The sequence below is a fragment of the Carassius gibelio genome, chromosome B3, assembly GCF_023724105.1.
Source record: "Carassius gibelio isolate Cgi1373 ecotype wild population from Czech Republic chromosome B3, carGib1.2-hapl.c, whole genome shotgun sequence".
NCBI classification, from domain to species: Eukaryota; Metazoa; Chordata; class Actinopteri; order Cypriniformes; family Cyprinidae; genus Carassius; species Carassius gibelio.
The window spans coordinates 40,944,423-40,969,353 of record NC_068398.1 but is presented as its reverse complement, the minus strand read 5'-3'; the positions used below and the strand labels follow the sequence as shown (position 1 = coordinate 40,969,353).

The 24,931-nt window shown below is 48.7% G+C and overlaps 1 protein-coding gene and 46 non-coding genes across 49 annotated transcripts in view; all 47 read right to left on the bottom strand.

Moving 5' to 3' along the window:
* The window catches only part of LOC127953344 (zinc finger protein 271-like), an 838,866-nt gene that overhangs the window by 603,415 nt on the left and 210,520 nt on the right, over positions 1–24,931 (bottom strand). The window lies entirely within an intron of this gene.
* On the bottom strand, positions 195–276 carry trnal-aag (transfer RNA leucine (anticodon AAG)). The gene has a single exon. It is a non-coding gene; the product is annotated as a tRNA-Leu (tRNA).
* trnal-uag (transfer RNA leucine (anticodon UAG)) lies at positions 653–734 on the bottom strand. The gene has a single exon. It is a non-coding gene; the product is annotated as a tRNA-Leu (tRNA).
* trnal-aag (transfer RNA leucine (anticodon AAG)) lies at positions 1,222–1,303 on the bottom strand. The gene has a single exon. It is a non-coding gene; the product is annotated as a tRNA-Leu (tRNA).
* Positions 1,698–1,779, bottom strand: trnal-uag (transfer RNA leucine (anticodon UAG)). Its single transcript has one exon. It is a non-coding gene; the product is annotated as a tRNA-Leu (tRNA).
* On the bottom strand, positions 2,203–2,284 carry trnal-aag (transfer RNA leucine (anticodon AAG)). Its single transcript has one exon. It is a non-coding gene; the product is annotated as a tRNA-Leu (tRNA).
* On the bottom strand, positions 2,606–2,687 carry trnal-aag (transfer RNA leucine (anticodon AAG)). Its single transcript has one exon. It is a non-coding gene; the product is annotated as a tRNA-Leu (tRNA).
* On the bottom strand, positions 3,064–3,145 carry trnal-uag (transfer RNA leucine (anticodon UAG)). Its single transcript has one exon. It is a non-coding gene; the product is annotated as a tRNA-Leu (tRNA).
* trnal-aag (transfer RNA leucine (anticodon AAG)) lies at positions 3,633–3,714 on the bottom strand. The gene has a single exon. It is a non-coding gene; the product is annotated as a tRNA-Leu (tRNA).
* On the bottom strand, positions 4,109–4,190 carry trnal-uag (transfer RNA leucine (anticodon UAG)). Its single transcript has one exon. It is a non-coding gene; the product is annotated as a tRNA-Leu (tRNA).
* On the bottom strand, positions 5,194–5,275 carry trnal-cag (transfer RNA leucine (anticodon CAG)). Its single transcript has one exon. It is a non-coding gene; the product is annotated as a tRNA-Leu (tRNA).
* On the bottom strand, positions 5,652–5,733 carry trnal-uag (transfer RNA leucine (anticodon UAG)). Its single transcript has one exon. It is a non-coding gene; the product is annotated as a tRNA-Leu (tRNA).
* Positions 6,157–6,238, bottom strand: trnal-aag (transfer RNA leucine (anticodon AAG)). Its single transcript has one exon. It is a non-coding gene; the product is annotated as a tRNA-Leu (tRNA).
* Positions 6,615–6,696, bottom strand: trnal-uag (transfer RNA leucine (anticodon UAG)). Its single transcript has one exon. It is a non-coding gene; the product is annotated as a tRNA-Leu (tRNA).
* trnal-uag (transfer RNA leucine (anticodon UAG)) lies at positions 7,515–7,596 on the bottom strand. Its single transcript has one exon. It is a non-coding gene; the product is annotated as a tRNA-Leu (tRNA).
* On the bottom strand, positions 8,084–8,165 carry trnal-aag (transfer RNA leucine (anticodon AAG)). The gene has a single exon. It is a non-coding gene; the product is annotated as a tRNA-Leu (tRNA).
* On the bottom strand, positions 8,542–8,623 carry trnal-uag (transfer RNA leucine (anticodon UAG)). The gene has a single exon. It is a non-coding gene; the product is annotated as a tRNA-Leu (tRNA).
* On the bottom strand, positions 9,111–9,192 carry trnal-aag (transfer RNA leucine (anticodon AAG)). The gene has a single exon. It is a non-coding gene; the product is annotated as a tRNA-Leu (tRNA).
* Positions 9,587–9,668, bottom strand: trnal-uag (transfer RNA leucine (anticodon UAG)). Its single transcript has one exon. It is a non-coding gene; the product is annotated as a tRNA-Leu (tRNA).
* trnal-aag (transfer RNA leucine (anticodon AAG)) lies at positions 10,092–10,173 on the bottom strand. Its single transcript has one exon. It is a non-coding gene; the product is annotated as a tRNA-Leu (tRNA).
* On the bottom strand, positions 10,568–10,649 carry trnal-uag (transfer RNA leucine (anticodon UAG)). Its single transcript has one exon. It is a non-coding gene; the product is annotated as a tRNA-Leu (tRNA).
* On the bottom strand, positions 11,137–11,218 carry trnal-aag (transfer RNA leucine (anticodon AAG)). Its single transcript has one exon. It is a non-coding gene; the product is annotated as a tRNA-Leu (tRNA).
* trnal-uag (transfer RNA leucine (anticodon UAG)) lies at positions 11,613–11,694 on the bottom strand. Its single transcript has one exon. It is a non-coding gene; the product is annotated as a tRNA-Leu (tRNA).
* Positions 12,182–12,263, bottom strand: trnal-aag (transfer RNA leucine (anticodon AAG)). The gene has a single exon. It is a non-coding gene; the product is annotated as a tRNA-Leu (tRNA).
* On the bottom strand, positions 12,658–12,739 carry trnal-uag (transfer RNA leucine (anticodon UAG)). The gene has a single exon. It is a non-coding gene; the product is annotated as a tRNA-Leu (tRNA).
* trnal-aag (transfer RNA leucine (anticodon AAG)) lies at positions 13,743–13,824 on the bottom strand. Its single transcript has one exon. It is a non-coding gene; the product is annotated as a tRNA-Leu (tRNA).
* On the bottom strand, positions 14,181–14,262 carry trnal-uag (transfer RNA leucine (anticodon UAG)). The gene has a single exon. It is a non-coding gene; the product is annotated as a tRNA-Leu (tRNA).
* trnal-aag (transfer RNA leucine (anticodon AAG)) lies at positions 14,686–14,767 on the bottom strand. The gene has a single exon. It is a non-coding gene; the product is annotated as a tRNA-Leu (tRNA).
* On the bottom strand, positions 15,162–15,243 carry trnal-uag (transfer RNA leucine (anticodon UAG)). The gene has a single exon. It is a non-coding gene; the product is annotated as a tRNA-Leu (tRNA).
* Positions 15,667–15,748, bottom strand: trnal-aag (transfer RNA leucine (anticodon AAG)). The gene has a single exon. It is a non-coding gene; the product is annotated as a tRNA-Leu (tRNA).
* On the bottom strand, positions 16,143–16,224 carry trnal-uag (transfer RNA leucine (anticodon UAG)). The gene has a single exon. It is a non-coding gene; the product is annotated as a tRNA-Leu (tRNA).
* On the bottom strand, positions 16,712–16,793 carry trnal-aag (transfer RNA leucine (anticodon AAG)). Its single transcript has one exon. It is a non-coding gene; the product is annotated as a tRNA-Leu (tRNA).
* trnal-uag (transfer RNA leucine (anticodon UAG)) lies at positions 17,188–17,269 on the bottom strand. Its single transcript has one exon. It is a non-coding gene; the product is annotated as a tRNA-Leu (tRNA).
* On the bottom strand, positions 17,693–17,774 carry trnal-aag (transfer RNA leucine (anticodon AAG)). The gene has a single exon. It is a non-coding gene; the product is annotated as a tRNA-Leu (tRNA).
* Positions 18,151–18,232, bottom strand: trnal-uag (transfer RNA leucine (anticodon UAG)). Its single transcript has one exon. It is a non-coding gene; the product is annotated as a tRNA-Leu (tRNA).
* On the bottom strand, positions 18,720–18,801 carry trnal-aag (transfer RNA leucine (anticodon AAG)). Its single transcript has one exon. It is a non-coding gene; the product is annotated as a tRNA-Leu (tRNA).
* Positions 19,196–19,277, bottom strand: trnal-uag (transfer RNA leucine (anticodon UAG)). Its single transcript has one exon. It is a non-coding gene; the product is annotated as a tRNA-Leu (tRNA).
* On the bottom strand, positions 19,701–19,782 carry trnal-aag (transfer RNA leucine (anticodon AAG)). The gene has a single exon. It is a non-coding gene; the product is annotated as a tRNA-Leu (tRNA).
* On the bottom strand, positions 20,159–20,240 carry trnal-uag (transfer RNA leucine (anticodon UAG)). Its single transcript has one exon. It is a non-coding gene; the product is annotated as a tRNA-Leu (tRNA).
* On the bottom strand, positions 20,728–20,809 carry trnal-aag (transfer RNA leucine (anticodon AAG)). Its single transcript has one exon. It is a non-coding gene; the product is annotated as a tRNA-Leu (tRNA).
* On the bottom strand, positions 21,186–21,267 carry trnal-uag (transfer RNA leucine (anticodon UAG)). The gene has a single exon. It is a non-coding gene; the product is annotated as a tRNA-Leu (tRNA).
* On the bottom strand, positions 21,755–21,836 carry trnal-aag (transfer RNA leucine (anticodon AAG)). The gene has a single exon. It is a non-coding gene; the product is annotated as a tRNA-Leu (tRNA).
* trnal-uag (transfer RNA leucine (anticodon UAG)) lies at positions 22,231–22,312 on the bottom strand. Its single transcript has one exon. It is a non-coding gene; the product is annotated as a tRNA-Leu (tRNA).
* trnal-aag (transfer RNA leucine (anticodon AAG)) lies at positions 23,303–23,384 on the bottom strand. The gene has a single exon. It is a non-coding gene; the product is annotated as a tRNA-Leu (tRNA).
* Positions 23,761–23,842, bottom strand: trnal-uag (transfer RNA leucine (anticodon UAG)). Its single transcript has one exon. It is a non-coding gene; the product is annotated as a tRNA-Leu (tRNA).
* On the bottom strand, positions 24,330–24,411 carry trnal-aag (transfer RNA leucine (anticodon AAG)). The gene has a single exon. It is a non-coding gene; the product is annotated as a tRNA-Leu (tRNA).
* Positions 24,806–24,887, bottom strand: trnal-uag (transfer RNA leucine (anticodon UAG)). Its single transcript has one exon. It is a non-coding gene; the product is annotated as a tRNA-Leu (tRNA).

The window sequence follows — 24,931 nt, the reverse complement described above, 5'->3', positions numbered from 1 at the left end:
TGCGGCAATGTTGCTGTCACAGCAAGTCTGAGGCGAATTCTGAAGAACAGATCCATCTGTAAGGAAGGAGCAGAGGCCGTGACAGGCTTTCAGCACCGACTTGGCTGAATAGCAAGGAATGTAAAAGCGGCTGAATTTGGACGTTCACGCAGCATCACTTTGCGCAGCCACAGCAGTCTTCCAAAAGCATCTACTGGCAGCGGTGGGATTCGAACCCACGCCCCCGAAGAGACTGGAGCCTTAATCCAGCGCCTTGGACCGCTCGGCCACGCTACCCTGCACTCCTGCGCTCTCCGGCTCGCTAAGACCGGTGGAAAGGCCTCCCTGATGCTGACTAGGGCGAAAAGCTGCATTCTAATCCTGTTTTTCGTAAAACAAACCTGATCCCTAGCAGGTTAGGGCTTGCGGCAATGTTGTTGTCACAGCAAGTCTGAGGCGAGTTCTGAAGAACAGATCAACACAGTATTGACTAAAATCGTCAGCAATGACTTAACCACAGAGAACAGTGCCCCGGGAGCAGGACTCAGTCTGACTGCTTTAGCAGAAAGGAGATAGGCTGAGCACCTGGCCGCTGAAAGGCAAAGTGTACTCTCACCACGTTTTCAGAACCTTCATCGAGTACACACAGGGCCTCTGTAATTAAAACCACAGCTGGCAGCGGTGGGATTCGAACCCACGCCCCCAGAGAGACTGGAGCCTAAATCCAGCGCCTTAGACCACTCGGCCACGCTACCAGGTTGATAGTTTCTTTCCATTCCTTTTTCCACCTTCCACCTTCCGGAAATAGAGGCAACGCTACCACACTAAGCCCTTTTCAATGAGTAAAACTGGCTGTTTCCATCCTTTTGCCTACTTATTGCTTTCCACTGTTATTTTTTTCAATGAGTAAAACTGGCTGTTTCCATCCTTTTGCCTACTTATTGCTTTCCACTGTTATTTTTTTCAATGAGTAAAACTGGCTGTTTCCATCCTTTTGCCTACTTATTGCTTTCCACTGTTATTTTATTCAAGCGATTTTTCCTGTTTTGAAGTAACTTCACTGTGATTGTAAACTATTGACGTCCCTGCTTCAACACGGTGCATCTGTAAGGAAGGAGCAGAGGCCGTGACAGGCTTTCAGCACCGACTTGGCTGAATTGCAAGGAATGTAAAAGCGGCTGAATTTGGACGTTCACGCAGCATCACTTTGAGCAGCCACAGCAGTCTTCCAAAAGCATCTACTGGCAGAGGTGGGATTCGAACCCACGCCCCCGAAGAGACTGGAGCCTTAATCCAGCGCCTTGGACCGCTCGGCCACGCTACCCTGCACTCCTGCGCTCTCCGGCTCGCTAAGACCGGTGGAAAGGCCTCCCTGATGCTGACTAGGGCGAAAAGCTGCATTCTAATCCTGTTTTTCGTAAAACAAACCTGATCCCTAGCAGGTTAGGGCTTGCGGCAATGTTGCTGTCACAGCAAGTCTGAGGCGAATTCTGAAGAACAGATCAACACAGGATTGACTAAAATCGTCAGCAATGAAACTTTCGGTAGTCACTTAACCACAGAGGAGAACAGTGCCCCGGGAGCAGGACTCAGTCTGACTGCTTTAGCAGAAAGGAGATAGGCTGAGCACCTGGCCGCTGAAAGGCAAAGTGTACTCTCACCACGTTTTCAGAACCTTCATCGAGTACACACAGGGCCTCTGTAATTAAAACCACAGCTGGCAGCGGTGGGATTCGAACCCACGCCCCCAGAGAGACTGGAGCCTAAATCCAGCGCCTTAGACCACTCGGCCACGCTACCAGGTTGATAGTTTCTTTCCATTCCTTTTTCCACCTTCCACCTTCCGGAAATAGAGGCAACGCTACCACACTAAGCCCTTTTCAATGAGTAAAACTGGCTGTTTCCATCCTTTTGCCTACTTATTGCTTTCCACTGTTATTTTTTTCAATGAGTAAAACTGGCTGTTTCCATCCTTTTGCCTACTTATTGCTTTCCACTGTTATTTTATTCAAGCGATTTTTCCTGTTTTGAAGTAACTTCACTGTGATTGTAAACTATTGACGTCCCTGCTTCAACACGGTGCATCTGTAAGGAAGGAGCAGAGGCCGTGACAGGCTTTCAGCACCGACTTGGCTGAATTGCAAGGAATGTAAAAGCGGCTGAATTTGGACGTTCACGCAGCATCACTTTGAGCAGCCACAGCAGTCTTCCAAAAGCATCTACTGGCACCGGTGGGATTCGAACCCACGACCCCGAAGAGACTGGAGCCTTAATCCAGCGCCTTGGACCGCTCGGCCACGCTACCCTGCACTCCTGCGCTCTCCGGCTCTCTAAGACCGGTGGAAAGGCCTCCCTGATGCTGACTAGGGCGAAAAGCTGCATTCTAATCCTGTTTTTCATAAAACAAACCAGATCCCTAGCAGGTTAGGGCTTGCGGCAATGTTGCTGTCACAGCAAGTCTGAGGCGAATTCTGAAGAACAGATCCATCTGTAAGGAAGGAGCAGAGGCCGTGACAGGCTTTCAGCACCGACTTGGCTGAATAGCAAGGAATGTAAAAGCGGCTGAATTTGGACGTTCACGCAGCATCACTTTGCGCAGCCACAGCAGTCTTCCAAAAGCATCTACTGGCAGCGGTGGGATTCGAACCCACGCCCCCGAAGAGACTGGAGCCTTAATCCAGCGCCTTGGACCGCTCGGCCACGCTACCCTGCACTCCTGCGCTCTCCGGCTCGCTAAGACCGGTGGAAAGGCCTCCCTGATGCTGACTAGGGCGAAAAGCTGCATTCTAATCCTGTTTTTCGTAAAACAAACCTGATCCCTAGCAGGTTAGGGCTTGCGGCAATGTTGTTGTCACAGCAAGTCTGAGGCGAGTTCTGAAGAACAGATCAACACAGTATTGACTAAAATCGTCAGCAATGACTTAACCACAGAGAACAGTGCCCCGGGAGCAGGACTCAGTCTGACTGCTTTAGCAGAAAGGAGATAGGCTGAGCACCTGGCCGCTGAAAGGCAAAGTGTACTCTCACCACGTTTTCAGAACCTTCATCGAGTACACACAGGGCCTCTGTAATTAAAACCACAGCTGGCAGCGGTGGGATTCGAACCCACGCCCCCAGAGAGACTGGAGCCTAAATCCAGCGCCTTAGACCACTCGGCCACGCTACCAGGTTGATAGTTTCTTTCCATTCCTTTTTCCACCTTCCACCTTCCGGAAATAGAGGCAACGCTACCACACTAAGCCCTTTTCAATGAGTAAAACTGGCTGTTTCCATCCTTTTGCCTACTTATTGCTTTCCACTGTTATTTTTTTCAATGAGTAAAACTGGCTGTTTCCATCCTTTTGCCTACTTATTGCTTTCCACTGTTATTTTTTTCAATGAGTAAAACTGGCTGTTTCCATCCTTTTGCCTACTTATTGCTTTCCACTGTTATTTTATTCAAGCGATTTTTCCTGTTTTGAAGTAACTTCACTGTGATTGTAAACTATTGACGTCCCTGCTTCAACACGGTGCATCTGTAAGGAAGGAGCAGAGGCCGTGACAGGCTTTCAGCACCGACTTGGCTGAATTGCAAGGAATGTAAAAGCGGCTGAATTTGGACGTTCACGCAGCATCACTTTGAGCAGCCACAGCAGTCTTCCAAAAGCATCTACTGGAAGAGGTGGGATTCGAACCCACGCCCCCGAAGAGACTGGAGCCTTAATCCAGCGCCTTGGACCGCTCGGCCACGCTACCCTGCACTCCTGCGCTCTCCGGCTCGCTAAGACCGGTGGAAAGGCCTCCCTGATGCTGACTAGGGCGAAAAGCTGCATTCTAATCCTGTTTTTCGTAAAACAAACCTGATCCCTAGCAGGTTAGGGCTTGCGGCAATGTTGCTGTCACAGCAAGTCTGAGGCGAATTCTGAAGAACAGATCAACACAGGATTGACTAAAATCGTCAGCAATGAAACTTTCGGTAGTCACTTAACCACAGAGGAGAACAGTGCCCCGGGAGCAGGACTCAGTCTGACTGCTTTAGCAGAAAGGAGATAGGCTGAGCACCTGGCCGCTGAAAGGCAAAGTGTACTCTCACCACGTTTTCAGAACCTTCATCGAGTACACACAGGGCCTCTGTAATTAAAACCACAGCTGGCAGCAGTGGGATTCGAACCCACGCCCCCAGAGAGACTGGAGCCTAAATCCAGCGCCTTAGACCACAAGGCCACGCTACCAGATTGATAGTTTCTTTCCATTCCTTTTTCCGCCTTCCACCTTCCGGAAATAGAGGCAACGCTACCACACTAAGCCCTTTTCAATGAGTAAAACTGGCTGTTTCCATCCTTTTGCCTACTTATTGCTTTCCACTGTTATTTTTTTCAATGAGTAAAACTGGCTGTTTCCATCCTTTTGCCTACTTATTGCTTTCCACTGTTATTTTTTTCAATGAGTAAAACTGGCTGTTTCCATCCTATTGCCTACTTATTGCTTTCCACTGTTATTTTATTCAAGCGATTTTTCCTGTTTTGAAGTAACTTCACTGTGATTGTAAACTATTGACGTCCCTGCTTCAACACGGTGCATCTGTAAGGAAGGAGCAGAGGCCGTGACAGGCTTTCAGCACCGACTTGGCTGAATTGCAAGGAATGTAAAAGCGGCTGAATTTGGACGTTCACGCAGCATCACTTTGCGCAGCCACAGCAGTCTTCCAAAAGCATCTACTGGCAGCGGTGGGATTCGAACCCACGACCCCGAAGAGACTGGAGCCTTAATCCAGCACCTTGGACCGCTTTCACTTAAAATTTTCACTTAAAATTTTCACTTAAAATTTTCACTTAAAATTTCCACCTTCCACCTTCCGGAAATAGAGGCAACGCTACCACACTAAGCCCTTTTCAATGAGTAAAACTGGCTGTTTCCATCCTTTTGCCTACTTATTGCTTTCCACTGTTATTTTTTTCAATGAGTAAAACTGGCTGTTTCCATCCTTTTGCCTACTTATTGCTTTCCACTGTTATTTTATTCAAGCGATTTTTCCTGTTTTGAAGTAACTTCACTGTGATTGTAAACTATTGACGTCCCTGCTTCAACACGGTGCATCTGTAAGGAAGGAGCAGAGGCCGTGACAGGCTTTCAGCACCGACTTGGCTGAATTGCAAGGAATGTAAAAGCGGCTGAATTTGGACGTTCACGCAGCATCACTTTGCGCAGCCACAGCAGTCTTCCAAAAGCATCTACTGGCAGCGGTGGGATTCGAACCCACGCCCCCGAAGAGACTGGAGCCTGAATCCAGCGCCTTGGACCGCTCGGCCACGCTACCCTGCACTCCTGCGCTCTCCGGCTCGCTAAGACCGGTGGAAAGGCCTCCCTGATGCTGACTAGGGCGAAAAGCTGCATTCTAATCCTGTTTTTCGTAAAACAAACCTGATCCCTAGCAGGTTAGGGCTTGCGGCAATGTTGTTGTCACAGCAAGTCTGAGGCGAGTTCTGAAGAACAGATCAACACAGTATTGACTAAAATCGTCAGCAATGACTTAACCACAGAGAACAGTGCCCCGGGAGCAGGACTCAGTCTGACTGCTTTAGCAGAAAGGAGATAGGCTGAGCACCTGGCCGCTGAAAGGCAAAGTGTACTCTCACCACGTTTTCAGAACCTTCATCGAGTACACACAGGGCCTCTGTAATTAAAACCACAGCTGGCAGCGGTGGGATTCGAACCCACGCCCCCAGAGAGACTGGAGCCTAAATCCAGCGCCTTAGACCACTCGGCCACGCTACCAGGTTGATAGTTTCTTTCCATTCCTTTTTCCACCTTCCACCTTCCGGAAATAGAGGCAACGCTACCACACTAAGCCCTTTTCAATGAGTAAAACTGGCTGTTTCCATCCTTTTGCCTACTTATTGCTTTCCACTGTTATTTTTTTCAATGAGTAAAACTGGCTGTTTCCATCCTTTTGCCTACTTATTGCTTTCCACTGTTATTTTATTCAAGCGATTTTTCCTGTTTTGAAGTAACTTCACTGTGATTGTAAACTATTGACGTCCCTGCTTCAACACGGTGCATCTGTAAGGAAGGAGCAGAGGCCGTGACAGGCTTTCAGCACCGACTTGGCTGAATTGCAAGGAATGTAAAAGCGGCTGAATTTGGACGTTCACGCAGCATCACTTTGCGCAGCCACAGCAGTCTTCCAAAAGCATCTACTGGCAGCGGTGGGATTCGAACCCACGCCCCCGAAGAGACTGGAGCCTTAATCCAGCGCCTTGGACCGCTCGGCCACGCTACCCTGCACTCCTGCGCTCTCCGGCTCGCTAAGACCGGTGGAAAGGCCTCCCTGATGCTGACTAGGGCGAAAAGCTGCATTCTAATCCTGTTTTTCGTAAAACAAACCTGATCCCTAGCAGGTTAGGGCTTGCGGCAATGTTGCTGTCACAGCAAGTCTGAGGTGAGTTCTGAAGAACAGATCAACACAGTATTGACTAAAATCGTCAGCAATGACTTAACCACAGAGAACAGTGCCCCGGGAGCAGGACTCAGTCTGACTGCTTTAGCAGAAAGGAGATAGGCTGAGCACCTGGCCGCTGAAAGGCAAAGTGTACTCTCACCACGTTTTCAGAACCTTCATCGAGTACACACAGGGCCTCTGTAATTAAAACCACAGCTGGCAGCGGTGGGATTCGAACCCACGCCCCCAGAGAGACTGGAGCCTAAATCCAGCGCCTTAGACCACTCGGCCACGCTACCAGGTTGGTAGTTTCTTTCCATTCCTTTTTCCACCTTCCACCTTCCGGAAATAGAGGCAACGCTACCACACTAAGCCCTTTTCAATGAGTAAAACTGGCTGTTTCCATCCTTTTGCCTACTTATTGCTTTCCACTGTTATTTTATTCAAGCGATTTTTCCTGTTTTGAAGTAACTTCACTGTGATTGTAAACTATTGACGTCCCTGCTTCAACACGGTGCATCTGTAAGGAAGGAGCAGAGGCCGTGACAGGCTTTCAGCACCGACTTGGCTGAATTGCAAGGAATGTAAAAGCGGCTGAATTTGGACGTTCACGCAGCATCACTTTGAGCAGCCACAGCAGTCTTCCAAAAGCATCTACTGGCACCGGTGGGATTCGAACCCACTACCCCCAAAGAGAATGGAGCCTTAATCCAGCGCCTTGGACCGCTCGGCCACGCTACCCTGCACTCCTGCGCTCTCCGGCTCTCTAAGACCGGTGGAAAGGCCTCCCTGATGCTGACTAGGGCGAAAAGCTGCATTCTAATCCTGTTTTTCGTAAAACAAACCTGATCCCTAGCAGGTTAGGGCTTGCGGCAATGTTGTTGTCACAGCAAGTCTGAGGCGAGTTCTGAAGAACAGATCAACACAGTATTGACTAAAATCGTCAGCAATGACTTAACCACAGAGAACAGTGCCCCGGGAGCAGGACTCAGTCTGACTGCTTTAGCAGAAAGGAGATAGGCTGAGCACCTGGCCGCTGAAAGGCAAAGTGTACTCTCACCACGTTTTCAGAACCTTCATCGAGTACACACAGGGCCTCTGTAATTAAAACCACAGCTGGCAGCGGTGGGATTCGAACCCACGCCCCCAGAGAGACTGGAGCCTAAATCCAGCGCCTTAGACCACTCGGCCACGCTACCAGGTTGATAGTTTCTTTCCATTCCTTTTTCCACCTTCCACCTTCCGGAAATAGAGGCAACGCTACCACACTAAGCCCTTTTCAATGAGTAAAACTGGCTGTTTCCATCCTTTTGCCTACTTATTGCTTTCCACTGTTATTTTTTTCAATGAGTAAAACTGGCTGTTTCCATCCTTTTGCCTACTTATTGCTTTCCACTGTTATTTTTTTCAATGAGTAAAACTGGCTGTTTCCATCCTTTTGCCTACTTATTGCTTTCCACTGTTATTTTATTCAAGCGATTTTTCCTGTTTTGAAGTAACTTCACTGTGATTGTAAACTATTGACGTCCCTGCTTCAACACGGTGCATCTGTAAGGAAGGAGCAGAGGCCGTGACAGGCTTTCAGCACCGACTTGGCTGAATTGCAAGGAATGTAAAAGCGGCTGAATTTGGACGTTCACGCAGCATCACTTTGCGCAGCCACAGCAGTCTTCCAAAAGCATCTACTGGCAGCGGTGGGATTCGAACCCACGCCCCCGAAGAGACTGGAGCCTTAATCCAGCGCCTTGGACCGCTCGGCCACGCTACCCTGCACTCCTGCGCTCTCCGGCTCGCTAAGACCGGTGGAAAGGCCTCCCTGATGCTGACTAGGGCGAAAAGCTGCATTCTAATCCTGTTTTTCGTAAAACAAACCTGATCCCTAGCAGGTTAGGGCTTGCGGCAATGTTGTTGTCACAGCAAGTCTGAGGCGAGTTCTGAAGAACAGATCAACACAGTATTGACTAAAATCGTCAGCAATGACTTAACCACAGAGAACAGTGCCCCGGGAGCAGGACTCAGTCTGACTGCTTTAGCAGAAAGGAGATAGGCTGAGCACCTGGCCGCTGAAAGGCAAAGTGTACTCTCACCACGTTTTCAGAACCTTCATCGAGTACACACAGGGCCTCTGTAATTAAAACCACAGCTGGCAGCAGTGGGATTCGAACCCACGCCCCCAGAGAGACTGGAGCCTAAATCCAGCGCCTTAGACCACTCGGCCACGCTACCAGGTTGATAGTTTCTTTCCATTCCTTTTTCCACCTTCCACCTTCCGGAAATAGAGGCAACGCTACCACACTAAGCCCTTTTCAATGAGTAAAACTGGCTGTTTCCATCCTTTTGCCTACTTATTGCTTTCCACTGTTATTTTTTTCAATGAGTAAAACTGGCTGTTTCCATCCTTTTGCCTACTTATTGCTTTCCACTGTTATTTTTTTCAATGAGTAAAACTGGCTGTTTCCATCCTTTTGCCTACTTATTGCTTTCCACTGTTATTTTATTCAAGCGATTTTTCCTGTTTTGAAGTAACTTCACTGTGATTGTAAACTATTGACGTCCCTGCTTCAACACGGTGCATCTGTAAGGAAGGAGCAGAGGCCGTGACAGGCTTTCAGCACCGACTTGGCTGAATTGCAAGGAATGTAAAAGCGGCTGAATTTGGACGTTCACGCAGCATCACTTTGAGCAGCCACAGCAGTCTTCCAAAAGCATCTACTGGCAGCGGTGGGATTCGAACCCACGCCCCCGAAGAGACTGGAGCCTTAATCCAGCGCCTTGGACCGCTCGGCCACGCTACCCTGCACTCCTGCGCTCTCCGGCTCGCTAAGACCGGTGGAAAGGCCTCCCTGATGCTGACTAGGGCGAAAAGCTGCATTCTAATCCTGTTTTTCGTAAAACAAACCTGATCCCTAGCAGGTTAGGGCTTGCGGCAATGTTGCTGTCACAGCAAGTCTGAGGCGAATTCTGAAGAACAGATCAACACAGGATTGACTAAAATCGTCAGCAATGAAACTTTCGGTAGTCACTTAACCACAGAGGAGAACAGTGCCCCGGGAGCAGGACTCAGTCTGACTGCTTTAGCAGAAAGGAGATAGGCTGAGCACCTGGCCGCTGAAAGGCAAAGTGTACTCTCACCACGTTTTCAGAACCTTCATCGAGTACACACAGGGCCTCTGTAATTAAAACCACAGCTGGCAGCGGTGGGATTCGAACCCACGCCCCCAGAGAGACTGGAGCCTAAATCCAGCGCCTTAGACCACTCGGCCACGCTACCAGGTTGATAGTTTCTTTCCATTCCTTTTTCCACCTTCCACCTTCCGGAAATAGAGGCAACGCTACCACACTAAGCCCTTTTCAATGAGTAAAACTGGCTGTTTCCATCCTTTTGCCTACTTATTGCTTTCCACTGTTATTTTTTTCAATGAGTAAAACTGGCTGTTTCCATCCTTTTGCCTACTTATTGCTTTCCACTGTTATTTTATTCAAGCGATTTTTCCTGTTTTGAAGTAACTTCACTGTGATTGTAAACTATTGACGTCCCTGCTTCAACACGGTGCATCTGTAAGGAAGGAGCAGACGCCGTGACAGGCTTTCAGCACCGACTTGGCTGAATTGCAATGAATGTAAAAGCGGCTGAATTTGGACGTTCACGCAGCATCACTTTGCGCAGCCACAGCAGTCTTCCAAAAGCATCTACTGGCAGCGGTGGGATTCGAACCCACGCCCCCGAAGAGACTGGAGCCTTAATCCAGCGCCTTGGACCGCTCGGCCACGCTACCCTGCACTCCTGCGCTCTCCGGCTCTCTAAGACCGGTGGAAAGGCCTCCCTGATGCTGACTAGGGCGAAAAGCTGCATTCTAATCCTGTTTTTCGTAAAACAAACCAGATCCCTAGCAGGTTAGGGCTTGCGGCAATGTTGCTGTCACAGCAAGTCTGAGGCGAATTCTGAAGAACAGATCAACACAGGATTGACTAAAATCGTCAGCAATGAAACTTTCGGTAGTCACTTAACCACAGAGGAGAACAGTGCCCCGGGAGCAGGACTCAGTCTGACTGCTTTAGCAGAAAGGAGATAGGCTGAGCACCTGGCCGCTGAAAGGCAAAGTGTACTCTCACCACGTTTTCAGAACCTTCATCGAGTACACACAGGGCCTCTGTAATTAAAACCACAGCTGGCAGCGGTGGGATTCGAACCCACGCCCCCAGAGAGACTGGAGCCTAAATCCAGCGCCTTAGACCACTCGGCCACGCTACCAGGTTGATAGTTTCTTTCCATTCCTTTGTCCACCTTCCACCTTCCGGAAATAGAGGCAACGCTACCACACTAAGCCCTTTTCAATGAGTAAAACTGGCTGTTTCCATCCTTTTGCCTACTTATTGCTTTCCACTGTTATTTTTTTCAATGAGTAAAACTGGCTGTTTCCATCCTTTTGCCTACTTATTGCTTTCCACTGTTATTTTTTTCAATGAGTAAAACTGGCTGTTTCCATCCTTTTGCCTACTTATTGCTTTCCACTGTTATTTTATTCAAGCGATTTTTCCTGTTTTGAAGTAACTTCACTGTGATTGTAAACTATTGACGTCCCTGCTTCAACACGGTGCATCTGTAAGGAAGGAGCAGAGGCCGTGACAGGCTTTCAGCACCGACTTGGCTGAATTGCAAGGAATGTAAAAGCGGCTGAATTTGGACGTTCACGCAGCATCACTTTGAGCAGCCACAGCAGTCTTCCAAAAGCATCTACTGGCAGCGGTGGGATTCGAACCCACGCCCCCGAAGAGACTGGAGCCTTAATCCAGCGCCTTGGACCGCTCGGCCACGCTACCCTGCACTCCTGCGCTCTCCGGCTCGCTAAGACCGGTGGAAAGGCCTCCCTGATGCTGACTAGGGCGAAAAGCTGCATTCTAATCCTGTTTTTCGTAAAACAAACCTGATCCCTAGCAGGTTAGGGCTTGCGGCAATGTTGCTGTCACAGCAAGTCTGAGGCGAATTCTGAAGAACAGATCAACACAGGATTGACTAAAATCGTCAGCAATGAAACTTTCGGTAGTCACTTAACCACAGAGGAGAACAGTGCCCCGGGAGCAGGACTCAGTCTGACTGCTTTAGCAGAAAGGAGATAGGCTGAGCACCTGGCCGCTGAAAGGCAAAGTGTACTCTCACCACGTTTTCAGAACCTTCATCGAGTACACACAGGGCCTCTGTAATTAAAACCACAGCTGGCAGCGGTGGGATTCGAACCCACGCCCCAAGAGAGACTGGAGCCTAAATCCAGCGCCTTAGACCACTCGGCCACGCTACCAGGTTGATAGTTTCTTTCCATTCCTTTTTCCACCTTCCACCTTCCGGAAATAGAGGCAACGCTACCACACTAAGCCCTTTTCAATGAGTAAAACTGGCTGTTTCCATCCTTTTGCCTACTTATTGCTTTCCACTGTTATTTTTTTCAATGAGTAAAACTGGCTGTTTCCATCCTTTTGCCTACTTATTGCTTTCCACTGTTATTTTTTTCAATGAGTAAAACTGGCTGTTTCCATCCTTTTGCCTACTTATTGCTTTCCACTGTTATTTTATTCAAGCGATTTTTCCTGTTTTGAAGTAACTTCACTGTGATTGTAAACTATTGACGTCCCTGCTTCAACACGGTGCATCTGTAAGGAAGGAGCAGAGGCCGTGACAGGCTTTCAGCACCGACTTGGCTGAATTGCAAGGAATGTAAAAGCGGCTGAATTTGGACGTTCACGCAGCATCACTTTGAGCAGCCACAGCAGTCTTCCAAAAGCATCTACTGGCAGAGGTGGGATTCGAACCCACGCCCCCGAAGAGACTGGAGCCTTAATCCAGCGCCTTGGACCGCTCGGCCACGCTACCCTGCACTCCTGCGCTCTCCGGCTCGCTAAGACCGGTGGAAAGGCCTCCCTGATGCTGACTAGGGCGAAAAGCTGCATTCTAATCCTGTTTTTCGTAAAACAAACCTGATCCCTAGCAGGTTAGGGCTTGCGGCAATGTTGCTGTCACAGCAAGTCTGAGGCGAATTCTGAAGAACAGATCAACACAGGATTGACTAAAATCGTCAGCAATGAAACTTTCGGTAGTCACTTAACCACAGAGGAGAACAGTGCCCCGGGAGCAGGACTCAGTCTGACTGCTTTAGCAGAAAGGAGATAGGCTGAGCACCTGGCCGCTGAAAGGCAAAGTGTACTCTCACCACGTTTTCAGAACCTTCATCGAGTACACACAGGGCCTCTGTAATTAAAACCACAGCTGGCAGCAGTGGGATTCGAACCCACGCCCCCAGAGAGACTGGAGCCTAAATCCAGTGCCTTAGACCACAAGGCCACGCTACCAGATTGATAGTTTCTCTCCATTCCTTTTTCCGCCTTCCACCTTCCGGAAATAGAGGCAACGCTACCACACTAAGCCCTTTTCAATGAGTAAAACTGGCTGTTTCCATCCTTTTGCCTACTTATTGCTTTCCACTGTTATTTTTTTCAATGAGTAAAACTGGCTGTTTCCATCCTTTTGCCTACTTATTGCTTTCCACTGTTATTTTTTTCAATGAGTAAAACTGGCTGTTTCCATCCTTTTGCCTACTTATTGCTTTCCACTGTTATTTTATTCAAGCGATTTTTCCTGTTTTGAAGTAACTTCACTGTGATTGTAAACTATTGACGTCCTTGCTTCAACACGGTGCATCTGTAAGGAAGGAGCAGAGGCCGTGACAGGCTTTCAGCACCGACTTGGCTGAATTGCAAGGAATGTAAAAGCGGCTGAATTTGGACGTTCACGCAGCATCACTTTGCGCAGCCACAGCAGTCTTCCAAAAGCATCTACTGGCAGCGGTGGGATTCGAACCCACGACCCCGAAGAGACTGGAGCCTTAATCCAGCACCTTGGACCGCTTTCACTTAAAATTTTCACTTAAAATTTTCACTTAAAATTTTCACTTAAAATTTCCACCTTCCACCTTACGGAAATAGAGGCAACGCTACCACACTAAGCCCTTTTCAATGAGTAAAACTGGCTGTTTCCATCCTTTTGCCTACTTATTGCTTTCCACTGTTATTTTTTTCAATGAGTAAAACTGTCTGTTTCCATCCTTTTGCCTACTTATTGCTTTCCACTGTTATTTTATTCAAGCGATTTTTCCTGTTTTGAAGTAACTTCACTGTGATTGTAAACTATTGACGTCCCTGCTTCAACACGGTGCATCTGTAAGGAAGGAGCAGAGGCCGTGACAGGCTTTCAGCACCGACTTGGCTGAATTGCAAGGAATGTAAAAGCGGCTGAATTTGGACGTTCACGCAGCATCACTTTGCGCAGCCACAGCAGTCTTCCAAAAGCATCTACTGGCAGCGGTGGGATTCGAACCCACGACCCCAAAGAGACTGGAGCCTTAATCCAGCGCCTTGGACCGATCGGCCACGCTACCCTGCACTCCTGCGCTCTCCGGCTCGCTAAGACCGGTGGAAAGGCCTCCCTGATGCTGACTAGGGCGAAAAGCTGCAAAACAAACCTGATCCCTAGCAGGTTAGGGCTTGCGGCAATGTTGTTGTCACAGCAAGTCTGAGGCGAGTTCTGAAGAACAGATCAACACAGTATTGACTAAAATCGTCAGCAATGACTTAACCACAGAGAACAGTGCCCCGGGAGCAGGACTCAGTCTGACTGCTTTAGCAGAAAGGAGATAGGCTGAGCACCTGGCCGCTGAAAGGCAAAGTGTACTCTCACCACGTTTTCAGAAACTTCATCGAGTACACACAGGGCCTCTGTAATTAAAACCACAGCTGGCAGCGGTGGGATTCGAACCCACGCCCCCAGAGAGACTGGAGCCTAAATCCAGCGCCTTAGACCACTCGGCCACGCTACCAGATTGATAGTTTCTTTCCATTCCTTTTTCCGCCTTCCACCTTCCGGAAATAGAGGCAACGCTACCACACTAAGCCCTTTTCAATGAGTAAAACTGGCTGTTTCCATCCTTTTGCCTACTTATTGCTTTCCACTGTTATTTTTTTCAATGAGTAAAACTGGCTGTTTCCATCCTTTTGCCTACTTATTGCTTTCCACTGTTATTTTATTCAAGCGATTTTTCCTGTTTTGAAGTAACTTCACTGTGATTGTAAACTATTGACGTCCCTGCTTCAACACGGTGCATCTGTAAGGAAGGAGCAGAGGCCGTGACAGGCTTTCAGCACCGACTTGGCTGAATTGCAAGGAATGTAAAAGCGGCTGAATTTGGACGTTCACGCAGCATCACTTTGAGCAGCCACAGCAGTCTTCCAAAAGCATCTACTGGCAGCGGTGGGATTCGAACCCACGCCCCCGAAGAGACTGGAGCCTTAATCCAGCGCCTTGGACCGCTCGGCCACGCTACCCTGCACTCCTGCGCTCTCCGGCTCGCTAAGACCGGTGGAAAGGCCTCCCTGATGCTGACTAGGGCGAAAAGCTGCATTCTAATCCTGTTTTTCGTAAAACAAACCTGATCCCTAGCAGGTTAGGGCTTGCGGCAATGTTGCTGTCACAGCAAGTCTGAGGCGAATTCTGAAGAACAGATCAACACAGGATTGACTAAAATCGTCAGCAATGAAACTTTCGGTAGTCACTTAACCACAGAGGAGAACAGTGCCCCGGGAGCAGGACTCAGTCTGACTGCTTTAGCAGAAAGGAGATAGGCTGAGCACCTGGCCGCTGAAAGGCAAAGTGTACTCTCACCACGTTTTCAGAACCTTCATCGAGTACACACAGGGCCTCTGTAATTAAAACCACAGCTGGCAGCGGTGGGATTCGAACCCACGCCCCCAGAGAGACTGGAGCCTAAATCCAGCGCCTTAGACCACTCGGCCACGCTACCAGGTTGATAGTTTCTTTCCATTCCTTTTTCCACCTTCCACCTTCCGGAAATAGAGGCAACGCTACCACACTAAGCCCTTTTCAATGAGTAAAACTGGCTGTTTCCATCCTTTTGCCTACTTATTGCTTTCCACTGTTATTTTTTTCAATGAGTAAAACTGGCTGTTTCCATCCTTTTGCCTACTTATTGCTTTCCACTGTTATTTTATTCAAGCGATTTTTCCTGTTTTGAAGTAACTTCACTGTGATTGTAAACTATTGACGTCCCTGCTTCAACACGGTGCATCTGTAAGGAAGGAGCAGACGCCGTGACAGGCTTTCAGCACCGACTTGGCTGAATTGCAATGAATGTAAAAGCGGCTGAATTTGGACGTTCACGCAGCATCACTTTGCGCAGCCACAGCAGTCTTCCAAAAGCATCTACTGGCAGCGGTGGGATTCGAACCCACGCCCCCGAAGAGACTGGAGCCTTAATCCAGCGCCTTGGACCGCTCGGCCACGCTACCCTGCACTCCTGCGCTCTCCGGCTCTCTAAGACCGGTGGAAAGGCCTCCCTGATGCTGACTAGGGCGAAAAGCTGCATTCTAATCCTGTTTTTCGTAAAACAAACCAGATCCCTAGCAGGTTAGGGCTTGCGGCAATGTTGCTGTCACAGCAAGTCTGAGGCGAATTCTGAAGAACAGATCAACACAGGATTGACTAAAATCGTCAGCAATGAAACTTTCGGTAGTCACTTAACCACAGAGGAGAACAGTGCCCCGGGAGCAGGACTCAGTCTGACTGCTTTAGCAGAAAGGAGATAGGCTGAGCACCTGGCCGCTGAAAGGCAAAGTGTACTCTCACCACGTTTTCAGAACCTTCATCGAGTACACACAGGGCCTCTGTAATTAAAACCACAGCTGGCAGCGGTGGGATTCGAACCCACGCCCCCAGAGAGACTGGAGCCTAAATCCAGCGCCTTAGACCACTCGGCCACGCTACCAGGTTGATAGTTTCTTTCCATTCCTTTGTCCACCTTCCACCTTCCGGAAATAGAGGCAACGCTACCACACTAAGCCCTTTTCAATGAGTAAAACTGGCTGTTTCCATCCTTTTGCCTACTTATTGCTTTCCACTGTTATTTTTTTCAATGAGTAAAACTGGCTGTTTCCATCCTTTTGCCTACTTATTGCTTTCCACTGTTATTTTTTTCAATGAGTAAAACTGGCTGTTTCCATCCTTTTGCCTACTTATTGCTTTCCACTGTTATTTTATTCAAGCGATTTTTCCTGTTTTGAAGTAACTTCACTGTGATTGTAAACTATTGACGTCCCTGCTTCAACACGGTGCATCTGTAAGGAAGGAGCAGAGGCCGTGACAGGCTTTCAGCACCGACTTGGCTGAATTGCAAGGAATGTAAAAGCGGCTGAATTTGGACGTTCACGCAGCATCACTTTGAGCAGCCACAGCAGTCTTCCAAAAGCATCTACTGGCAGCGGTGGGATTCGAACCCACGCCCCCGAAGAGACTGGAGCCTTAATCCAGCGCCTTGGACCGCTCGGCCACGCTACCCTGCACTCCTGCGCTCTCCGGCTCGCTAAGACCGGTGGAAAGGCCTCCCTGATGCTGACTAGGGCGAAAAGCTGCATTCTAATCCTGTTTTTCGTAAAACAAACCTGATCCCTAGCAGGTTAGGGCTTGCGGCAATGTTGCTGTCACAGCAAGTCTGAGGCGAATTCTGAAGAACAGATCAACACAGGATTGACTAAAATCGTCAGCAATGAAACTTTCGGTAGTCACTTAACCACAGAGGAGAACAGTGCCCCGGGAGCAGGACTCAGTCTGACTGCTTTAGCAGAAAGGAGATAGGCTGAGCACCTGGCCGCTGAAAGGCAAAGTGTACTCTCACCACGATTTCAGAACCTTCATCGAGTACACACAGGGCCTCTGTAATTAAAACCACAGCTGGCAGCGGTGGGATTCGAACCCACGCCCCCAGAGAGACTGGAGCCTAAATCCAGCGCCTTAGACCACTCGGCCACGCTACCAGGTTGATAGTTTCTTTCCATTCCTTTTTCCACCTTCCACCTTCCGGAAATAGAGGCAACGCTACCACACTAAGCCCTTTTCAATGAGTAAAACTGGCTGTTTCCATCCTTTTGCCTACTTATTGCTTTCCACTGTTATTTTTTTCAATGAGTAAAACTGGCTGTTTCCATCCTTTTGCCTACTTATTGCTTTCCACTGTTATTTTATTCAAGCGATTTTTCCTGTTTTGAAGTAACTTCACTGTGATTGTAAACTATTGACGTCCCTGCTTCAACACGGTGCATCTGTAAGGAAGGAGCAGAGGCCGTGACAGGCTTTCAGCACCGACTTGGCTGAATTGCAAGGAATGTAAAAGCGGCTGAATTTGGACGTTCACGCAGCATCACTTTGCGCAGCCACAGCAGTCTTCCAAAAGCATCTACTGGCAGCGGTGGGATTCGAACCCACGCCCCCGAAGAGACTGGAGCCTTAATCCAGCGCCTTGGACCGCTCGGCCACGCTACCCTGCACTCCTGCGCTCTCCGGCTCGCTAAGACCGGTGGAAAGGCCTCCCTGATGCTGACTAGGGCGAAAAGCTGCATTCTAATCCTGTTTTTCGTAAAACAAACCTGATCCCTAGCAGGTTAGGGCTTGCGGCAATGTTGCTGTCACAGCAAGTCTGAGGTGAGTTCTGAAGAACAGATCAACACAGTATTGACTAAAATCGTCAGCAATGACTTAACCACAGAGAACAGTGCCCCGGGAGCAGGACTCAGTCTGACTGCTTTAGCAGAAAGGAGATAGGCTGAGCACCTGGCCGCTGAAAGGCAAAGTGTACTCTCACCACGTTTTCAGAACCTTCATCGAGTACACACAGGGCCTCTGTAATTAAAACCACAGCTGGCAGCGGTGGGATTCGAACCCACGCCCCCAGAGAGACTGGAGCCTAAATCCAGCGCCTTAGACCACTCGGCCACGCTACCAGATTGATAGTTTCTTTCCATTCCTTTTTCCGCCTTCCACCTTCCGGAAATAGAGGCAACGCTATCACACTAACCCCTTTTCAATGAGTAAAACTGGCTGTTTCCATCCTTTTGCCTACTTATTGCTTTCCACTGTTATTTTTTTCAATGAGTAAAACTGGCTGTTTCCATCCTTTTGCCTACTTATTGCTTTCCACTGTTATTTTTTTCAATGAGTAAAACTGGCTGTTTCCATCCTTTTGCCTACTTATTGCTTTCCACTGTTATTTTATTCAAGCGATTTTTCCTGTTTTGAAGTAACTTCACTGTGATTGTAAACTATTGACGTCCCTGCTTCAACACGGTGCATCTGTAAGGAAGGAGCAGAGGCCGTGACAGGCTTTCAGCACCGACTTGGCTGAATTGCAAGGAATGTAAAAGCGGCTGAATTTGGACGTTCACGCAGCATCACTTTGAGCAGCCACAGCAGTCTTCCAAAAGCATCTACTGGCAGCGGTGGGATTCGAACCCACGCCCCCGAAGAGACTGGAGCCTTAATCCAGCGCCTTGGACCGCTCGGCCACGCTACCCTGCACTCCTGCGCTCTCCGGCTCGCTAAGACCGGTGGAAAGGCCTCCCTGATGCTGACTAGGGCGAAAAGCTGCATTCTAATCCTGTTTTTCGTAAAACAAACCTGATCCCTAGCAGGTTAGGGCTTGCGGCAATGTTGCTGTCACAGCAAGTCTGAGGCGAATTCTGAAGAACAGATCAACACAGGATTGACTAAAATCGTCAGCAATGAAACTTTCGGTAGTCACTTAACCACAGAGGAGAACAGTGCCCCGGGAGCAGGACTCAGTCTGACTGCTTTAGCAGAAAGGAGATAGGCTGAGCACCTGGCCGCTGAAAGGCAAAGTGTACTCTCACCACGTTTTCAGAACCTTCATCGAGTACACACAGGGCCTCTGTAATTAAAACCACAGCTGGCAGCGGTGGGATTCGAACCCACGCCCCCAGAGAGACTGGAGCCTAAATCCAGCGCCTTAGACCACTCGGCCACGCTACCAGGTTGATAGTTTCTTTCCATTCCTTTTTCCACCTTCCACCTTCCGGAAATAGAGGCAACGCTACCACACTAAGCCCTTTTCAATGAGTAAAACTGGCTGTTTCCATCCTTTTGCCTACTTATTGCTTTCCACTGTTATTTTTTTCAATGAGTAAAACTGGCTGTTTCCATCCTTTTGCCTACTTATTGCTTTCCACTGTTACTTTATTCAAGCGATTTTTCCTGTTTTGAAGTAACTTCACTGTGATTGTAAACTATTGACGTCCCTGCTTCAACACGGTGCATCTGTAAGGAAGGAGCAGAGGCCGTGACAGGCTTTCAGCACCGACTTGGCTGAATTGCAAGGAATGTAAAAGCGGCTGAATTTGGACGTTCACGCAGCATCACTTTGAGCAGCCACAGCAGTCTTCCAAAAGCATCTACTGGCAGCGGTGGGATTCGAACCCACGCCCCCGAAGAGACTGGAGCCTTAATCCAGCGCCTTGGACCGCTCGGCCACGCTACCCTGCACTCCTGCGCTCTCCGGCTCGCTAAGACCGGTGGAAAGGCCTCCCTGATGCTGACTAGGGCGAAAAGCTGCATTCTAATCCTGTTTTTCGTAAAACAAACCTGATCCCTAGCAGGTTAGGGCTTGCGGCAATGTTGCTGTCACAGCAAGTCTGAGGTGAGTTCTGAAGAACAGATCAACACAGTATTGACTAAAATCGTCAGCAATGACTTAACCACAGAGAACAGTGCCCCGGGAGCAGGACTCAGTCTGACTGCTTTAGCAGAAAGGAGATAGGCTGAGCACCTGGCCGCTGAAAGGCAAAGTGTACTCTCACCACGTTTTCAGAACCTTCATCGAGTACACACAGGGCCTCTGTAATTAAAACCACAGCTGGCAGCGGTGGGATTCGAACCCACGCCCCCAGAGAGACTGGAGCCTAAATCCAGCGCCTTAGACCACTCGGCCACGCTACCAGATTGATAGTTTCTTTCCATTCCTTTTTCCGCCTTCCACCTTCCGGAAATAGAGGCAACGCTACCACACTAAGCCCTTTTCAATGAGTAAAACTGGCTGTTTCCATCCTTTTGCCTACTTATTGCTTTCCACTGTTATTTTTTTCAATGAGTAAAACTGGCTGTTTCCATCCTTTTGCCTACTTATTGCTTTCCACTGTTATTTTTTTCAATGAGTAAAACTGGCTGTTTCCATCCTTTTGCCTACTTATTGCTTTCCACTGTTATTTTATTCAAGCGATTTTTCCTGTTTTGAAGTAACTTCACTGTGATTGTAAACTATTGACGTCCCTGCTTCAACACGGTGCATCTGTAAGGAAGGAGCAGAGGCCGTGACAGGCTTTCAGCACCGACTTGGCTGAATTGCAAGGAATGTAAAAGCGGCTGAATTTGGACGTTCACGCAGCATCACTTTGCGCAGCCACAGCAGTCTTCCAAAAGCATCTACTGGCAGCGGTGGGATTCGAACCCACGCCCCCGAAGAGACTGGAGCCTTAATCCAGCGCCTTGGACCGCTCGGCCACGCTACCCTGCACTCCTGCGCTCTCCGGCTCGCTAAGACCGGTGGAAAGGCCTCCCTGATGCTGACTAGGGCGAAAAGCTGCATTCTAATCCTGTTTTTCGTAAAACAAACCTGATCCCTAGCAGGTTAGGGCTTGCGGCAATGTTGTTGTCACAGCAAGTCTGAGGCGAGTTCTGAAGAACAGATCAACACAGTATTGACTAAAATCGTCAGCAATGACTTAACCACAGAGAACAGTGCCCCGGGAGCAGGACTCAGTCTGACTGCTTTAGCAGAAAGGAGATAGGCTGAGCACCTGGCCGCTGAAAGGCAAAGTGTACTCTCACCACGTTTTCAGAACCTTCATCGAGTACACACAGGGCCTCTGTAATTAAAACCACAGCTGGCAGCGGTGGGATTCGAACCCACGCCCCCAGAGAGACTGGAGCCTAAATCCAGCGCCTTAGACCACTCGGCCACGCTACCAGGTTGATAGTTTCTTTCCATTCCTTTTTCCACCTTCCACCTTCCGGAAATAGAGGCAACGCTACCACACTAAGCCCTTTTCAATGAGTAAAACTGGCTGTTTCCATCCTTTTGCCTACTTATTGCTTTCCACTGTTATTTTTTTCAATGAGTAAAACTGGCTGTTTCCATCCTTTTGCCTACTTATTGCTTTCCACTGTTATTTTTTTCAATGAGTAAAACTGGCTGTTTCCATCCTTTTGCCTACTTATTGCTTTCCACTGTTATTTTATTCAAGCGATTTTTCCTGTTTTGAAGTAACTTCACTGTGATTGTAAACTATTGACGTCCCTGCTTCAACACGGTGCATCTGTAAGGAAGGAGCAGAGGCCGTGACAGGCTTTCAGCACCGACTTGGCTGAATTGCAAGGAATGTAAAAGCGGCTGAATTTGGACGTTCACGCAGCATCACTTTGAGCAGCCACAGCAGTCTTCCAAAAGCATCTACTGGCAGAGGTGGGATTCGAACCCACGCCCCCGAAGAGACTGGAGCCTTAATCCAGCGCCTTGGACCGCTCGGCCACGCTACCCTGCACTCCTGCGCTCTCCGGCTCGCTAAGACCGGTGGAAAGGCCTCCCTGATGCTGACTAGGGCGAAAAGCTGCATTCTAATCCTGTTTTTCGTAAAACAAACCTGATCCCTAGCAGGTTAGGGCTTGCGGCAATGTTGCTGTCACAGCAAGTCTGAGGCGAATTCTGAAGAACAGATCAACACAGGATTGACTAAAATCGTCAGCAATGAAACTTTCGGTAGTCACTTAACCACAGAGGAGAACAGTGCCCCGGGAGCAGGACTCAGTCTGACTGCTTTAGCAGAAAGGAGATAGGCTGAGCACCTGGCCGCTGAAAGGCAAAGTGTACTCTCACCACGTTTTCAGAACCTTCATCGAGTACACACAGGGCCTCTGTAATTAAAACCACTGCTGGCAGCGGTGGGATTCGAACCCACGCCCCCAGAGAGACTGGAGCCTAAATCCAGCGCCTTAGACCACAAGGCCACGCTACCAAATTGATAGTCTCTTTCCATTCCTTTTTCCGCCTTCCACCTTCCGGAAATAGAGGCAACGCTACCACACTAAGCCCTTTTCAATGAGTAAAACTGGCTGTTTCCATCCTTTTGCCTACTTATTGCTTTCCACTGTTATTTTTTTCAATGAGTAAAACTGGCTGTTTCCATCCTTTTGCCTACTTATTGCTTTCCACTGTTATTTTTTTCAATGAGTAAAACTGTCTGTTTCCATCCTTTTGCCTACTTATTGCTTTCCACTGTTATTTTATTCAAGCGATTTTTCCTGTTTTGAAGTAACTTCACTGTGATTGTAAACTATTGACGTCCCTGCTTCAACACGGTGCATCTGTAAGGAAGGAGCAGAGGCCGTGACAGGCTTTCAGCACCGACTTGGCTGAATTGCAAGGAATGTAAAAGCGGCTGAATTTGGACGTTCACGCAGCATCACTTTGCGCAGCCACAGCAGTCTTCCAAAAGCATCTACTGGCAGTGGTGGGATTCGAACCCACGACCCCGAAGAGACTGGAGCCTTAATCCAGCGCCTTGGACCGCTTTCACTTAAAATTTTCACTTAAAATTTTCACTTAAAATTTTCACCTTCCACCTTCCGGAAATAGAGGCAACGCTACCACACTAAGCCCTTTTCAATGAGTAAAACTGGCTGTTTCCATCCTTTTGCCTACTTATTGCTTTCCACTGTTATTTTTTTCAATGAGTAAAACTGGCTGTTTCCATCCTTTTGCCTACTTATTGCTTTCCACTGTTATTTTATTCAAGCGATTTTTCCTGTTTTGAAGTAACTTCACTGTGATTGTAAACTATTGACGTCCCTGCTTCAACACGGTGCATCTGTAAGGAAGGAGCAGAGGCCGTGACAGGCTTTCAGCACCGACTTGGCTGAATTGCAAGGAATGTAAAAGCGGCTGAATTTGGACGTTCACGCAGCATCACTTTGCGCAGCCACAGCAGTCTTCCAAAAGCATCTACTGGCAGCGGTGGGATTCGAACCCACGCCCCCGAAGAGACTGGAGCCTTAATCCAGCGCCTTGGACCGCTCGGCCACGCTACCCTGCACTCCTGCGCTCTCCGGCTCGCTAAGACCGGTGGAAAGGCCTCCCTGATGCTGACTAGGGCGAAAAGCTGCATTCTAATCCTGTTTTTCGTAAAACAAACCTGATCCCTAGCAGGTTAGGGCTTGCGGCAATGTTGCTGTCACAGCAAGTCTGAGGTGAGTTCTGAAGAACAGATCAACACAGTATTGACTAAAATCGTCAGCAATGACTTAACCACAGAGAACAGTGCCCCGGGAGCAGGACTCAGTCTGACTGCTTTAGCAGAAAGGAGATAGGCTGAGCACCTGGCCGCTGAAAGGCAAAGTGTACTCTCACCACGTTTTCAGAACCTTCATCGAGTACACACAGGGCCTCTGTAATTAAAACCACAGCTGGCAGCGGTGGGATTCGAACCCACGCCCCCAGAGAGACTGGAGCCTAAATCCAGCGCCTTAGACCACTCGGCCACGCTACCAGATTGATAGTTTCTTTCCATTCCTTTTTCCGCCTTCCACCTTCCGGAAATAGAGGCAACGCTATCACACTAACCCCTTTTCAATGAGTAAAACTGGCTGTTTCCATCCTTTTGCCTACTTATTGCTTTCCACTGTTATTTTTTTCAATGAGTAAAACTGGCTGTTTCCATCCTTTTGCCTACTTATTGCTTTCCACTGTTATTTTTTTCAATGAGTAAAACTGGCTGTTTCCATCCTTTTGCCTACTTATTGCTTTCCACTGTTATTTTATTCAAGCGATTTTTCCTGTTTTGAAGTAACTTCACTGTGATTGTAAACTATTGACGTCCCTGCTTCAACACGGTGCATCTGTAAGGAAGGAGCAGAGGCCGTGACAGGCTTTCAGCACCGACTTGGCTGAATTGCAAGGAATGTAAAAGCGGCTGAATTTGGACGTTCACGCAGCATCACTTTGAGCAGCCACAGCAGTCTTCCAAAAGCATCTACTGGCAGCGGTGGGATTCGAACCCACGCCCCCGAAGAGACTGGAGCCTTAATCCAGCGCCTTGGACCGCTCGGCCACGCTACCCTGCACTCCTGCGCTCTCCGGCTCGCTAAGACCGGTGGAAAGGCCTCCCTGATGCTGACTAGGGCGAAAAGCTGCATTCTAATCCTGTTTTTCGTAAAACAAACCTGATCCCTAGCAGGTTAGGGCTTGCGGCAATGTTGCTGTCACAGCAAGTCTGAGGCGAATTCTGAAGAACAGATCAACACAGGATTGACTAAAATCGTCAGCAATGAAACTTTCGGTAGTCACTTAACCACAGAGGAGAACAGTGCCCCGGGAGCAGGACTCAGTCTGACTGCTTTAGCAGAAAGGAGATAGGCTGAGCACCTGGCCGCTGAAAGGCAAAGTGTACTCTCACCACGTTTTCAGAACCTTCATCGAGTACACACAGGGCCTCTGTAATTAAAACCACAGCTGGCAGCGGTGGGATTCGAACCCACGCCCCCAGAGAGACTGGAGCCTAAATCCAGCGCCTTAGACCACTCGGCCACGCTACCAGGTTGATAGTTTCTTTCCATTCCTTTTTCCACCTTCCACCTTC